The sequence below is a fragment of the Panthera pardus genome, unplaced genomic scaffold, assembly GCF_024362965.1.
Source record: "Panthera pardus isolate Hobbes unplaced genomic scaffold, ASM2436296v1 HiC_scaffold_20, whole genome shotgun sequence".
Taxonomy (NCBI): Eukaryota; Metazoa; Chordata; class Mammalia; order Carnivora; family Felidae; genus Panthera; species Panthera pardus.
The window spans coordinates 57,181,219-57,197,253 of record NW_026526766.1 but is presented as its reverse complement, the minus strand read 5'-3'; the positions used below and the strand labels follow the sequence as shown (position 1 = coordinate 57,197,253).

The window sequence follows — 16,035 nt, the reverse complement described above, 5'->3', positions numbered from 1 at the left end:
AGCTCCTCCTTCACTTTTATAGCTAACTCTCTGGATGAAATTCCCTCTGGTTTCAGCATTTAGAGTGATTTCCATTTTCCCAGCTGAACCCTAAATGTGGCAACTAAATCAAAAGTGAATTTACTAGTGCGTGTCTGGGTGGCTCCATCGGTTGAGCATCTGACTTCTGCTCAGGTCATGATCTCACTGTTCCTGAGTTTGAGCCCCATGTCTGGGTCTGTTCTGACAGTTCAGAGCCTGAAGCCTGCCTGGATTCTCTGTTTCCCTCTCTCTCTCTGCCCCTCCCCCACTTATGTTACGTCTCTTGCTCAAAAATAAACATTAAATACAAAATTTAAAAAATAATTTACTAGTATTAAGACCAAAGACCGATTCCAAAATCTGCTAAATTCAAAGTTGACGACTATCAGTGTGAGTCCAGATGAGTTATGCAGAGAAGTGCAGAGACAGATTGATTTTCTACTTTTACCAAAAGAACACAGGAGAGAAAAAGAGTTTGGGGTAAAGAGAGAGAAGAGAACATTATGGATTTCTTACTTGCCTGTCCTCCGGATCATATGGAGAAGGGGATGTTGATAAGGACCAAACTAAATCTCTCCTTAAAACCTGGGATTAAAGAATGGACCTGTACAGGGCCAGACTAAGGCCTTTAGAAACCCAAAACACTGAAAGATTATGGTATTCCTTCCCCATGCCAAAATAAATAAGATCAATCCTTTACACTTACAACGTAAGTGTATTTTTTTAAGTTTATTTATTTATTTTGAGAGAGAGAGAGAGTGAGAGAGAGAGAGAGAGCATGAACAGGGGAGGGGCAGAGGGAGAGGGAGAGAGAATCACAAGCAGGTTCCACACTGCCAGTGCAGAGCCCAATGTGGGGCTCAAACTCGACAATCGTGAGATCATGACCTGAGCTGAAATCAAAGTCAGACACTTAACCGACTGAGCCACCCAAGCACCCCTCAAGTGTAAAGAAGTATAATAAATCCTTATTTTTTTCCAAAGTAACTACTTTCACATTTTAAAAAATATATCAAAATCCTAGCCTCTATTTGGTGGCCCTGCTTTGCTGGTACAGGAAGCACACAATTAGTCTGCCCTTTGGGTCATCCAGTGCAGCCTGCCTGGTCCAAAGCTCCAGCGGCCAGCCTCTTGGTGATGGTGCATGTGTTTCTGTGTGGGTGCAGGGTGTTGAAGGCGGAGTCTCCTGAGGACCCAGGAGTGGAGAAAAGGGACTCTTAGGTTCACATGGGCCCAGAGGAGCTGTGGGATTTAGAAGTGAAGGTGAACTAGTATGCCAACCCTAAGAGTCTCTGAAAGAGCAAGAGAATGCAGGGGTCACCTCCTGGTGGTGAGGTTTACGGTGGATGTGTTTCCAAGGGGTTATCATGTATGGTAAAAGCTAATACACATCCATCAAAATCATCATCCATCAAAACCACCACTGGCCATCATCTTCTTAGAACCACCTGTGCAGGAGGGAAGAGCATGACAAGCCATTGCAGAGAGAGGAAACCAATAAGATGAGACCAATAACAAGAGTACAAACCTCCCCTATGAGGAGCGAGCTGTGTACAAATTCTGACAGAACCAAAAGGCAGGGAACAGGCAGGAAGCCCAGAGATGGAGCTTTGAATTGACCTGGGAGTTCTAAATCATGAATCATAGTTTACACACACTGAATTGAACCAAATATACTTGAAAAGTACAACATTAAGTTTTCTTCTATCAGCGGGGGGAAATGTCAGTTGTAAAAGCAAAAGCTAAAATCTCTGCATTTCCAAATCTGTGACTACATGATTATGTATTTATCCACTTTATGATTTCAGCTAGTGTCTAAGGTTATTAATGCCTACATTTCCATGTCCAGCTTTACTTGTCTTCAGGCTTAGGTGATTGATTCCTTCTGCCAACAATACAATCTCCACTCCTATCCCATATTTCGCATATTCGAATCCTAACACTTCAAGGTCTGGTTCAAGTTCTGCCTTCTGTAGAGAACTGCCTTTCACTTGAACCTTCATGGTGTTACATCCATCTCTACCATGGAGGCTTTCACTTTCTGCTTCATATACAAGCAATATGGGTATATCTCATTCCTCCTGCCAGGCAGTAAGTTTCTTGAAAACAGAAGACAGGGATGCCTGGGTGGCTCAGTCGGTTGAGCATCTGACTTTGGCTCAGGTCATGATCTCGCGGTTCGTGAGTTTGAGCCTCGTGTCGGGCTCCGTGCTGACAGCTCAGAGCCTGGAGCCTGCTTCTGATTCTGTGTCCCCCTCTCTCTCTGCCCCTTCCCTGCTTGTGCTCTGTCTCTCTCTTTCAAAAATGAATAAACATAAAAAAAAATTTTTTTTTAAACATTTAAAAGAAAACAGAAGACATGCTTTATTCATTTTTGGATCTCCTTGGCACCTATAGTACTTGTTGATAGAACACTATCCTTCAGAGTCTAGATGATTACTCCTAAAATGATGCCTTTAAAAACTGTTCCTGAAACTCCACTTAAAAAAAATTTTTTTTAATGCTTTTTATTTTTTTTTTGGTGGGATGGGGCAGAGAGAGAGGGAGACATAGAATCTGAAGCAGGCTCCAGGCTCTGAGCTGTCAGCACAGAGCCTGACGTGGGGCTCGGACTCACAAGCCACAAGATCACGACCTGAGCCAAAGTTGGACGCTTAACCGACTGAGCCACCCAGGCACCCCAGGTGTCCCTTGAAACTTCACTTTTGATGCTGCCTGCAATCAGTTTGAGAGTCACTCAAGAAAATCAGTCTCAAAAAAAAAAAAAATCAGTCTCACCAATAATTATTGCTAATATTTATTTTGTGCCATATGCCAACTACTGGGCCTGAACTTTGCATCTAGTATCTCATTTAATCTGCCTAACAGTCCTCTAAGGCTGGTACTATTATAGTTCCCATTTGGTAAAGACACTGAGGCCTAGAGATATTAACCAATTGCCTAAGACTACCCAGTAAGTGACAGAGCTGGGATATGACTACCTCAGAGTCACAACTACATTCAACCAAAAAAAATGTTACCCAGGGGTGCCTGGATGGCTCCGTCAGTTAAGCATCCAACTCCTGATTTCAGCTCAGGTCATGATCTCACAGTTCGTGGGATCAAGCCCCATGTAGGGCTCTGTGCTGACAATGTGGAGCCTGCTTGAGATTCTCTTTCCCTCTCTCTCTGCCCCTCCTTTGCTGGCGTTCTCGCTCTCAAAATAAATAAATAAACTTAAAAAAAAAATCATAGCTTTAGTTTCAAAGATGCCCAACATAGCAATGTTTATAATAATAGAAAATCAGGAAAGATCTAAATTTCTAATAGGGCATTGAATAATTAAATTATGTTACGTATACATTAAAATCAGTCCATTAAACACTGTTTCAGAGATGTATGATATCAAACACTGCTCACTGCACATAGGTAAGTGAAAACAGAAAGTTGAAACATCTATGTCATGAGCCCAGTTTCATTAAATACACACACACACACACATACACACACACACAGAGTAGAAACCTGGAACAATATAAATCAAATGCTGAGAATGGCTATCTCTTGGAGATAGTATGGTTTAGAATTTTATATATCACTGTATTTTCAATGATATGTATTACTTTTGTAATTAAGAAAAAAATTGAGATTAAAAAAAATTTTTTTTTAATGTTTATTTATTTTTGAGAGAGACAGAGACAGAATGCGAGTGGCTTAGGGGCAGAGAGAGAGGAAGACACAGAATCCGAAACAGGCTCCAGGCTCCGAGCTGTCAGCACAGAGCCCGATGCGGGGTTCAAACCCACGAGCTGTGAGATCATGACCTGAGCTGAAGTCAGACGCTCAACCGACTGAGCCACCCAGGCGCCCCGAAAATTTTTTTTTTTAACGATGTAAGAGATGAAAGGATACCAAAAGATTTGTTTTGTTTGTTTTGTTTTTTAAGTAGCCTTCACGCCCAGCACAGAGCCCAATCCGGGGTGTGAACTCACAACCCTGAGATCAAGACCTGAACTGAGATAGAGTCCAATGCTTAACCAGCTGAGCCATCCAGGTGCACCCCTCCCAAAAGATTTTTTAAAATCCCACTGAAATAGGTCTGCAGTTTGCATTTAACAAATATACCAGTCAAAATTGATGGAGTTTTTATGTATAAATTACCAGTTTATTTATTCAAAACACTTAATGCCTCTTTTATACAATGCTACCACAGTTCATGTACAGATCAATAAATAATTTTGAATTTAATTATCTAGTGTAAGATTTTTATAAATGACTAGGATGAGGTTGGGGTGCCTGGGTGGCTCCATTGGTTAAGTGTCCGACTTCAGCTCAGGTCATGATCTTGTGGTTCATGAGTTTAAGCCCCGTGTTGGGTTCTGTGTTGACAGTTTGGAGCCTGCTTTGGATTCTGTGTCACCTTCTCTCTCTGCTCCTCCCCCACTCGTGCTCTCTCTCTCTCTAAAATAAATAAACATTTAAAAAAGGTAATTAGGATGAAGAGAAACACAGAGAAGTTCCTGCTAACCACTACCTTGCTCTTGAAACTCTCATGACTTTTGCCACGGCTCATTTGCCTAGTCATGCTCCCATCTCAGTGTCTACTAATCTCTCACTGTGGTGAAGGTCCTCTTCCTCCTCTGAACTGTGAGCTTCCTCCCCTCTCCCCACGCCCTGGTCCTCAGCTTTCTGCATTCTTCTTTCTATGCTCATATCCTTGGTGAGTTCACCCCTAGTCATGGCATCATCACCTGTCACCTCAATGTAGATAATTTCTGCTGGAACATGACCTTGTTTCACTGGGTGTGGGCATGTGTGCTGTCACTGTTACATATATAAGGTATTTTAGCATTGCACAACAGTAATGATTAGAATTTTACACAACTCACCAAGGAAAAGATTGCTTGGAGGATTTGAGGAAGAGTTGTTGGCATTAATGACGGTGAACTCTTTCCCCCACCTCGTAAAGTAAACCAAATAAAAATACATAAATAGAAAAAAAAGTCAGCAAATCAGGTATTTAAAATTCGCAGGTTAATGGCATACCTTTGTTTGGAGAAGGAATAAACTAAGTAAGTGAATTAATTGGCCAACAGAAGAATTTTTTTAAGGTTCCACATTTATAAAACTCACTTAAATGAAGAAAGCACACATTTTTATCAATCACATCTTTGTTTTATTATTTTTCTGGTAGTCAGTCCTAGTCAGCTGATCAAATTACTCTTGTGGACTCAGCTTCAAGACAAATCTTCTAACTGCCTCCCTCCCCTTCCAATCAGATTCCTGCTCTTAAGCTTCTCCTATATGAAACTGTAACCCACAGGAGTCTTGCAAATGCATTATTTAGACCCAGGGTATGTTAATCATAGGTCCTGAAATAGGCTAAGGGCTACAGACATTCCTCAGACCCAATACCCAGAGCAAAGAGGTTACAGGCTTTTAGAATAGGAAGACAGAATTTTTAAATTAATTTTTTACTAATCCTGGCAGGAAGGAAAGAAAGAAAGCACATGGTAGGAAGTTCCACAGAATATTACTCCATAGGAAAGGTCATCAAAACCCTTAAGACCACAAGCAAGGCTAGGCCCAGATACCACCAGCTCAGAATAAAAGCAATAGAACCCAAAATTCACTGAAGGGTAGAACCAGCCTTAACATCTAGCTAATAATAACGCTCAGACAAGCAAAACAGGAGAAAAGGAGATGACTGAGGAAAACAAAAATTCTAAGGCTTAGAGTCACTAACACCTCTAGATACCTAGGCCTATAATCCTGGGCCATACTCTGTGGTGACTGCTTATTAGGTACATAAAGAGTCAGCTTTTGCAGCTTGCCAGCCATGCAGAGGGGTTATTAGAAGTATGTATATATGGGAGTTACTGCTCGGAAAGGGAGAGCTAGCCAAAGTAAACCAAAGATCAAGAACCAAGGGGAATGAGTTAGGCATCAGAATCAGAGTGGCAGAGACAGAAAAAAAGGGTGAGCTGCTAGGAAGTGGTAAGACTGTAACCAAATTTGGAGGATGGCTCAGGTCCACAGACTGGGATTCACTTGCATCTTGCTGAACCTCACCAGGTTAAAGGCAGAGCTCTGACGGTATCACATCTCTATGGGAGTCTTCTCCATCCTCTCAACACCTGCTACCTCCTAGAGTCCAAGTTTCTTCAGATTTGACAGGCAGAAGGCTGCCACGTTATTAGTGGTCTGGGAGCTCCAGGTCTGCTCCTCTGATCCTCTGTAGCCCACCCACCCTATCAAATATTATAGGTAACTTCAGCAGCACCAGGAGTCCAGCCAAACACTCTGACATCTCTCTACAATAGGCTGTAATAGTACACCTTCTGTGACACCATACTGTAGCTTTCTCCCAAACCACCTGGCAGCTGTCTCTTACTGACTCTTCCTTCTCTACCTGTCCCTTGGGTTGATTGGTATTCCTTGAGGCTTTATTCTAAGTATTCTTTTTTTCTCCACTCAGCTCTCTCAATAATTATATCTATACCCATGCATAACTCCAATAACTATTTCTATGTGTCAAGCATGGATTGCCAATCCATTTCCATCACCTCCAAATTAATATATTCAATTGCCTACTGGACCTCTTCACTTGATGGAGTTGCAAGCACTTCAAATTCAATGTCCAAAATCAGACACATGATTTCCCCCCAAAATATCTTCCCACCCCAAAGTTCTCTTGCTCAGTAACTGGCACCATCATCCATCTACATGCTGAAGCCCAAAACCTCAGTCATCCCTGAATTCTCATCTCCCTCACTGTCCACATCTAAGTCTTGCTGGATACACCTCCAAAATATGCCCTCAAATCCATGCAATTCTCCACTGTGCTACTCTATATAGTGCAAACCACTATCATCTTTCACCTGAACCAATGTAACTGCCCTTTAACTTGTCTCCCAGACTCTAGTGTTGATCCTCTCCAATCTGTCTATAAAACAGCCAAAATGTAGTGCTGGCCAAGTCACTCCTCTGCATAAAACCCTTGACTTGCCTCCCCTTTAATTTTTTTTAAGCTTATTTATTTTTGAGAGAGAGACAGAGTGAGCGAGCAGGGGAGGGGCAGAGAGAGAGGGGGAGAGAGAATCCCAAGCAGGCTCCACACTGTCAGCAAGGAGCCCAACGAAGGGCTGGATCTCACAAACCATGAGATCATGACCTGAGCTGAAACTAAGTGTTGGATGCTCAACCGACCGAGCCACCCAGGCACAATTGGCCTCCCCTTTAAAGGATGAACTATAAACACCTTATCATGGATTTCAAGGTGCTCCTTGATCTGGCCCCTGCCTACCTCTTCAGCCTCATCTCACCTCACATCCCACCCCCTCTTCATGCTCCAGATACCCTGAACTTCTTTCATTCCTTTCCATTGTCTCACCTTTGCACATACTGTTCCCTCTATCTGAAACACTTCCCACCTTCCACACAATCACCTCAAAATCAGTAAGATCACTGTGTAAACATCACCACTTCCTTTACAGACAAGGTCTCCCCCCAAATATGTATAGTCCAATAATATTCTGTTCTTTCTCCAGAATATTTTTTAAATGTTTATTTATGTATTTTGAGAGAGAGGGAGGGAGGAAGAGAGAATCCCAAGCAGGCTCCACACTGGGGGCTCAATCTCACGAACTGTGAGATCATGACCTGACCCCAAATTAGGAGTTGGATGCTGAACTGACTGAGCCACCCAGCCACCCCCGCTCTGTAATGTTTTTTAAACTTAATATTGTTCAAACCTAATTATACATATTTATTTGTGTTTATTCCATTTTCTCTACAAAATGCTGTATCCTCAGTGCTTAGGACAATGTGTGGTATAACAGACTCTCAACATCAGAATAAATTTAAAAAATGAGTAAATGACAAAATCGAGATAATTTGGATGGCTCCTCAAAAAATGGGTTCTTAAAAACAAAATGGGTTCCTTAGGATGAGGAGAGATAAAAGAGGGATGCTGCGGGAAATAGCAGACTACAAGAATCTGTCCTCACAGGTTTGACAAGGCCAGGGGTAACAGATGTGTTTCAACCATACGCTTTTCTTCCCAAACTGAAACAGGAAGAAATAGAAACTTTGAACAGACCCATAACCAGTCAAGAAATCAAATTAGTAATAAAAAATCTCCCCCCAAAAAACAAGAGTCCGGGGCCAGATGGCTTTCCAGGGAATTCTACCAAACATTTAAGGAAGAGTTAACACCTATTCTCTTGAAGCTGTTCAACCATATGCTTTTCTTGGCAATGAGTGAGTGTAGCCAGCATTGGGACACGGGTGGTGCTGAGACAGGTAGACATGGATAAACAGTCCCCCTGAAGCTAAGTGCACTGAGCTACCTGATCAGGTAGGCCACATGCCTCTGGCATCTATCCTAACCTACTTAGATGGGCCCAATCAGCCCCTCTTGGCAACAGGTACACAGGCCTGCATCATTCCACATGCAGTCCTGCCTTACCTCATCAAAGGTAGTGGATGACTTGACTGGCACCCTCTATTCACATGAAGGTTTTATACATCTTCACAGTTGCTGATACCACATCCTTCAGAAGTGCCCAACCCATTTAAAATAGATCTGATAATTTAATCTTTAAGGTACTGCTCAGACTCTCTTGAATAAAAATTGCTTGGTCTCTTAGAGAGTCACCTCTCTCCCACTTCTCTGAGATGAATTTGGACGTATGAGGGGGAAGGGGACTTTGTAGCAGCAAGAAAAAGTTGGGACTCCTTGAGCGAGTGGGCCTCTGGCTTCCCAGATCTCCAGAGCAATGGATGGATTACATTGCACTGTCTTCCCCTGGCGCTATTTTTCTGAGTCTGGTTATGATGCTTATCACACCACACCCCTCAGATGCTTGTACATTCAGCACAGATGCAACAGAAGCCCTTCATAGTCTCTGCACCGAGGACTTCCCTACTGCACCTGGGAAATGCCCCATATCTTGACCTCCTAGGTCAGACATTTTCACAAAGTCTCACCGATGCCTCTTTTACAATATCTCTCCATTTAATGTCTACATTTCTCTTCCTACTATCTAGTTCCAGTTTTACCAGCAAGAATGAGTTCCATGATGGATTAATGATGTCCACTATAAACAGACAGGGGAGTCACACCATGAATGACGCATGTACTGATCCTTACTCTCGTCTTCCTCAAATCCATTAATCCAAATCAATCTGCCCTGTTTGTATATATCAAAATCTTACTCATCTTTCAGAACTAGTTCAATCCTTACTTCTTCTATGAAGGTTATCCTCAGCCATAGTGATCTCATCCTGCTCTGAATTAACACCACTTGTTATTTGGTTATTAACATTTGTACTAGTTTATTAATGTTAATAGTAAATAACACTTATTACTGATACTTGAGGTGGCTTGTAGAATGGTGGTATCATTAACACAAATAAAGTATGACTGGCTTTAAGGAACATATGATCGGTTAGTTATAGGAGATATCTAGTTCTCTGGTTATCAGGAAAGAGAACTAGGAGTTCCGTGATGATACTAACAGCAAACTCTTTTGGCAAAAAGATATTACCAAAAACAGGATTAGAGACAAAACCAAACTGTTTTGTATAAACCAAAGTCTGATCACTATATCTCAATAGTGACAGGAGCATGACATCACTTACTATGATTTCGTGAGTTTGAGCCCCACATCGGGCTCTGTGCTGCCAGCACGCAGCTGGATGGAGCCCACTTCAGATCCTCTGTCTCTCTCTGTCCCTTCCCCACTCGTGCGCACACGTGCAAGCATGCACTCTCTCTCAAAAATAAACATAAAAAATTAATGAATATTGCATGAAGACAACAGTACACACAACAAATGTTTAAAATCTATTCTACAATACATCCTTTTCTGAGAGGTAATCACCTTTATTTCAGATTCTTCCTTTCTTACTGTATTTGTTATGCAGGGAAGAAAAGCTAAAGAAGTGATCGAAATGGATAATTAGCACAAAAAAGACCTAGGTATAAAAGTTAAAACTATAAGATTTCTAGATATAGAAGAAAACACAGGAGAAAATCTGTGACTTTGTTGTAAGCAAAGATTTCTTGTGCAGGGCACAAAGAGCACTAACTGTAAAAGAAAAAAAAAAAGTAAGAAATCAGCCTTCACCAAAATTTAAAACTTCTGCTGTTCAAAAGACACAAGGAAAAATGGCAAGTCACTCACCAGGGGGAATATTTTCAATTCATATACTCACCTATACTCACAATTCATATACTCACTTGTATTTTGAATATATAAAGAACTCTTACAGCAATAAGACCAACATTCCAATTTTTTAAATAGGCAAAAGATTTAAATAGACTTCACCAAATATGAGATACTGGTGGCAAATAAGCACATGAAAAGATGCCCAGTATCATTAATTGCCAGGGAAAAGCAAATTAAAACCACAATGAGATATCACTACAAACCTTGGAACCCCTGGGTGGCTCCATTGGTTGAGCATCCGACCTCGGCTCAGGTCATGATCTCACAGTTTGTGAGTTTGAGCCCCATGTTGGGCTCTGCACTGACAGCACGGAGCCTGCTTTACATTCTGTCTCTCTCTCTCTCTGCCCCTCCCCCATTTGCACACACATTCTCTCAAAAATAAATAAACATCAAAAAAATTTTTTAATAGAATGATTTTAAACACTGACAATACTAGGGGTGCCTGGGTGGCTCAGTCAGTTACGCCCCCGACTCCTGATTTTTGGCTCAGGTCATGATCTCATAACTGGTGAAATTGAGCCCTCCGTCAGCTCCGTGCTGACAGCACAAAGCCTTCTTGGGATTCTCTCTCTTCTTCTCTCTCTGTCCCCCCTTAACTTGCACACGTATGCATGCGCGCACACGCACACTTTCTCCTTCTCTCTCCCAAAATGAATAAACTTTTTTTAAAAAGTAGAAAGCAACCTAAATGTCCATCAGCAGATGAATGGACAAACTCAATATCATTAAATGCTGGGGAAGTAATTGTGGCATATCCAACAATGAAATACTACTCAGCAATAAAAAGGGATAAATTACTGACATACACAAAAACATGAATGGATATGAAAAACGTAATGCCGAATTAAAGAAGCTAAGAACAGGACACATACTGTATGATTCCATTTATATCAACCTCTACAATAGGTAAAACTAATCTACAGTGATAGAAATATAATCAGTGGATGTCTGGGGTGGGGTGAGGGGAGACCGCAAAGGGTAACGGGGGACTTTGTGTGTGTGTGTCGGGGGGTAACAGAAATGACTAGTCTGGGAAGATGATTATATAAGTGCAAACATCTACGTTGTACACTTGAAAACACATACATCATCTTGCTTGTAAATTATATTTCTGTAAAGTTGAAAAAATAATTATTTTGCAACAGTTAAGAAGTTAAAGTCTTTTTTATTACCAACAGTGGCTGGCCAGCAAATCATTACAGAGGTTTAGCAGCCCATATATAGTATAGAATTATCCTTTACCGGTCAGCCTTCTGAAACACACCAGAGAAATGGGTTCTGTCCAGTGGAAATGCAGTACCTTAGAATTTGTTTTCTAATTCACAGAAGTTAGTGAATTTGCACATCCTCTCCTGATGAACCTAGTTTAATTTTTTAAAAATCAGGCTTAGGGTGGGGTGTCTGGGTGGCTCAGTCGGTTAAGCTTCCAACTTTGACTCAGGTCATGATCTCATGGTCCATGGATTTGAGCCCCACTCTGTGCTGACAGCTCAGAGCCTGGAGCCTGCTTCAGATTCTGTGTCTCCCTCTCTCCCTGCCCCTCCCCCACATGGGCTGTTTCTCTCAAAAATAAACATTAAAAAATGTTTTTTGATAATAATAATAAGAAAAATCAGGCTTAGGGTGCCGGGTAGCTCAGTCAATAAGCATCTGACTTTGGCTCAGGACATGATCTCACAGTTCATGAGTTTTGAGTCCCACATCAGGTGAGCTCGAGCCCTACTTTGGGTGAGCATGAGTCCCTCTTTGAGTGAGCCCTGCTTCTTTGTCCCTCCTAGGATTCTCTCTCTCTCTCTCTCTGCCCCTTGCTCACTTGTGCCCTCTAAATAAATAAATAATAAAAAATAAAATAAAATAAAATCAGATTTACTTAAAAAAATAAAAATAAAAATCAGGCCTGTCCCTCCTGGGATTCTCTCTCTGCCCTTGCTCACTTGTGCCCTCTCTCTAAATGAATGAATGAATGAATGGAATAAAATAGATTTCATTAAAAATAAAAAATAAAAAATCAGGCCTAAGCAAGGATAACAGCTGAAGAAAGCTATTTTTTTATGTTTATTTATTTATTTTTGAGAGAGACAGCACAATCAGGGTGAGGCAGAGAGAAAGAGAGACAGAATCTGAAGTAGGCTCCAGACTCCAAGCTGTCAGTGCAGAGCCCAATGTGGGGCTCGAACCCACAAACCATGAGATCATGCCTGAGCCAAAGTTGGACACTTAACCAACTGAGTCACCCAGGTGCCCCAAAGCTATTTTTTTATCTACACCTCCATCTTAGACCTTTCTTTACTGGCTTAGTTCAAGTCCTGTGGTGTGGTTTTAACATTTACTAGGGACTGAGGTGCATTGAGTTAAGAGGATGAGAGACTGCAAGATAGAGCAGGTAGGGAGGGAAGTGGCAGGTTGTATTTTTGCTTTGTGTCCTTCCTGTGCTTAGAAGAAAGTGGAGGGGGCACCCCCCAACAAATGAGGGGGCAGGTGGAGAGGGGCACCTGGGTGGCTCAGTTGGTTACGAGACAGTCTGACTCTTGATTCCGGCTCAGGTTATGATCTTGCAGTTCATGAATTCAAGCCCCACATCATGCTCTGCGCTGACAGTGTGGAGCCTGCTTTGGATTCTCTCTGTCTCTGTTCGTCCCCACTTGTGCTCTCTCTCTCTCAAACTAAACTTAAAAAAAAAAAAAAAAAGAAATGAGGGTAGGGGTGATGAATTCAGTGGACATTTGTCATTTCTAGTTCACAGCATCCATGCTCACTTCCTAAGAGTACTCTGATGTCATTTCAGACAATTAACTCCCCCGTTCTATGTACATGTTTGTTGGGAGAGTAAAATCAAGTTTTCCCTCCCTCCATTGAAACCAAGCAAGATAGTCGAGCAGTTCTTTCTCTGTCAGTTCCAAGCCTGGTTCCTTAGGTCTCCCTTCCATCCTGTGAGGCTCTCCTCAATGGAGAAATAAATCTTTTAAGTCCCCTCTTCCTATGCTCTCCGCCATTGTTTTTCAATCTCCCTCCTTAGAGTCAATGTCTGTTATAGGGGTGCCTTGGTGGCTTACTTAGTTGATTGAGCGCCTAACTTCGTTTCAGCTCAGGTAATGATCTCACAGTCCCCCATCAGGCTCCGCGCTGGCAGTACAGAGCCCGCTTGGGATTCTCTGTCTCCCTCTCTCTCTGCCCCTCCCCTGCTTACCCTGTCTCTCAAAAATTAAACTAAAAAAAATTTCTGTTATCAGTTTGGTGTATTTTCTTCCAGATGCTTTCTATACATCTCATTGTTTGTAAACAAATAACTGTATGTGTCACATAAATTGGGTATTATACATATTGTTGTGCAACTTGCCGTTTACGAGCTGTAATCTTCTATTTCTTTTGTATCTTTTCATCATGCCTGATTAAAACTCTCCACACAAAAATCCTGCCAAAAGTGGTGTCTATAAGTAGGGTGGGACTCAGTTAATCTCACTATTCTATATAGCCCTTTAATTACCCATAACAGGATGGACTTGGGCAAAAGTTCAGCTAGTTGAACAATAAGGATCCTAAAGAATACTAACAATGTGTCAGGCTGAAAAGTCCTTCTAGGCAATACAGAGAAGGTTCTTCAGCAGGGAAATCTCATGATAAAGACAATGCTTCAAGAAGTATAACATGGCAGCTGTGAATATAATATAGACCAGAAGAAGGAGAGATTGGGTAGCAGAGAGACCTGTTCAGCAGCTAACAGGGGATAGATCTGAAGAAATAAAATTCTGGCTTATAGTGGAGCCAGAGAAATGGAGAGAAACTTATTACTGAATTATAAGAAGTTAGACTAGTAGATTTGAAGCCTGGAATTAGAAGAGCTAAATTTGAATTCCAACCCTGAAATGTATTGGCTGTGTGACTTCTGGCAAGACACTTCTCTGCTCCGTATCTTAGTTTCTCTGTCAGTAAAATGAAGAACTTAGGATATCAGGGCTTTTACAATTTTTTTCCAGTAGAACCCCCCTCCCCCTTTTTTTTTTCTGGGGGGGGAAAAAGGCAAGACTCTTCTGGCTAAAGCCTTGGGAAAAGGCTCAGAGCCTCAGCTGTCCTTCATCTCACTTCTCTCAGCCACCTCTGTGACATTCTTGAGATATCTCCAGAGGACTAGAGAACATTTGAGAAATTTCTAAAGACTCTACTACCAACTCTAATATTCAATGACTCAGGGGGGTAAACTTGGCAGAGGTGCCTAGGAAAACAGTAATGACTTTAAGAGTTGCCACAGAATCATGTAATAGAAAGGGTAAATTGACCTCCAATAAATTTGCCTGCTTTTCTTCCAGGCCAAACTCAATTTAATGTCCCAAATCTCATCCAAACCTTGTGCAATCAGTACTCTAACCTCCATATAAACAATACCATCACAAATAATTCACTAACCATTCAGCTCATTCCAGTCTGAGGTCAGCCAATTAATCAAACATTCTTCCTTACTGAACCAAAGTCTGTCCCTCTATCACTGTCATCTGAAATAAAGGTGCTTATTCTACCTTCTGGAACTAAAGCAAGTAAATCTGACCCCTCCTCCACAGGAGAATCCTTCAACTATTTGAAAAGAGCTATCAAGTCAACCTTATCACCCTTTATTTCCTCTTGCTCTCACCTGCCATGATGCTCCATGGAGGTGGCCTGCTCCAGCTCTGGATCAATTCAACATTTTCTAGGCATCTAAGTGCCCAAATGTGCAAGCAAATTTTCATTTATTCATGGCTTTAGAGACTTAATCAAACCAGATGATCTACCTTAAAACAAAGACTAGCTTTATAATGAAATGTAAATAGAACTCAAACTCATTATCTGGTAACTATTCTTTTCTTGCTAAACGTTAGCTGTTCTCAGTTTATCAGATTGCTAAATCTTTTGACCCAAAGCTAATTGTGAAAACCTCTATCCAGGGATCCAAAAAGATTCAAGACTCAAGGTTCACTGAAGCAACTATAAATAATAGAAATAGTATTATGCATCCTGATTCCAAAGCCTGTCATCACATCAACTCTCAGGTGAATATAATTCTCACCAGTATAAAAATTCAATTACCACCAACATGACACGGAATATCAATGGTGTGAGTAACAGAGCTTCATTTACCCTTCTCCATTCCACCGATTGTAGATTCCACCACCCAGTCTGTATAATTAGGATCTGTGGATTGGGCCTGGGTATCTGCCAGTCTGGGTAGTTTGGGAATGGGGAATAGAAAGTATGACTGAGCCCCCAAGAGAAATCAAGCCAGCATAGCCACAGTCCATGATGCCTGTAGGAGCTCAGAGTCTTTACGGTTTCCTGTGCTCCAGTTGTCCTGGTAACCTGAGGCCTCCTTATTTGTGTTGGCATCATGGGGCCAAGAGCGGAAGCAAAGCTGGAGCACCAGCAAGATTTGCAGGAAAAAAATGTGGGTAATGCAGCAGTTATGCCACAGGAGGGTCAAGCCTAGGGCAAAAGAATTACCTGGTTAGGGGAGAAGAGGGGGTAGCGTCTTGTAAAAATCAGATTTACAGATTCCACTTCCAATGGAGTTTCCGATTCAATAGGTCTAGGATGAGCTCAGAAACCTGCAATTTTAAGAAGCTACCTCCTACCAAGTAAGACAAAGACCGCACTTTTGAAAACCCAGGCTAAGCAAACAAATTGGCAGCTGGAGAGAAAAAGTACAACCACCTATCCATTTCAGAAAGCCCATATTACAGCATAGTAGTTCTCAACATAGGCAGGGAGGGTAGTGGTGGATTTTGCCCTCCAGGGGGACATGTGGCAATGTCTGGAAATATTTCTGGTG

At 41.7% G+C, this 16,035-nt stretch overlaps 1 long non-coding RNA gene across 1 annotated transcript; it reads right to left on the bottom strand.

The window, feature by feature from the left end:
• Positions 1 to 3,689: 3,689 nt before the first annotated feature.
• LOC128778611 (uncharacterized) lies at positions 3,690 to 10,630 on the bottom strand. The gene is made up of 2 exons (XR_008424250.1): positions 4,890 to 10,630; positions 3,690 to 4,459 (listed from the first exon to the last, which is right to left on the bottom strand). It is a non-coding gene; the product is annotated as an uncharacterized LOC128778611 (long non-coding RNA).
• Positions 10,631 to 16,035: the final 5,405 nt, after the last annotated feature.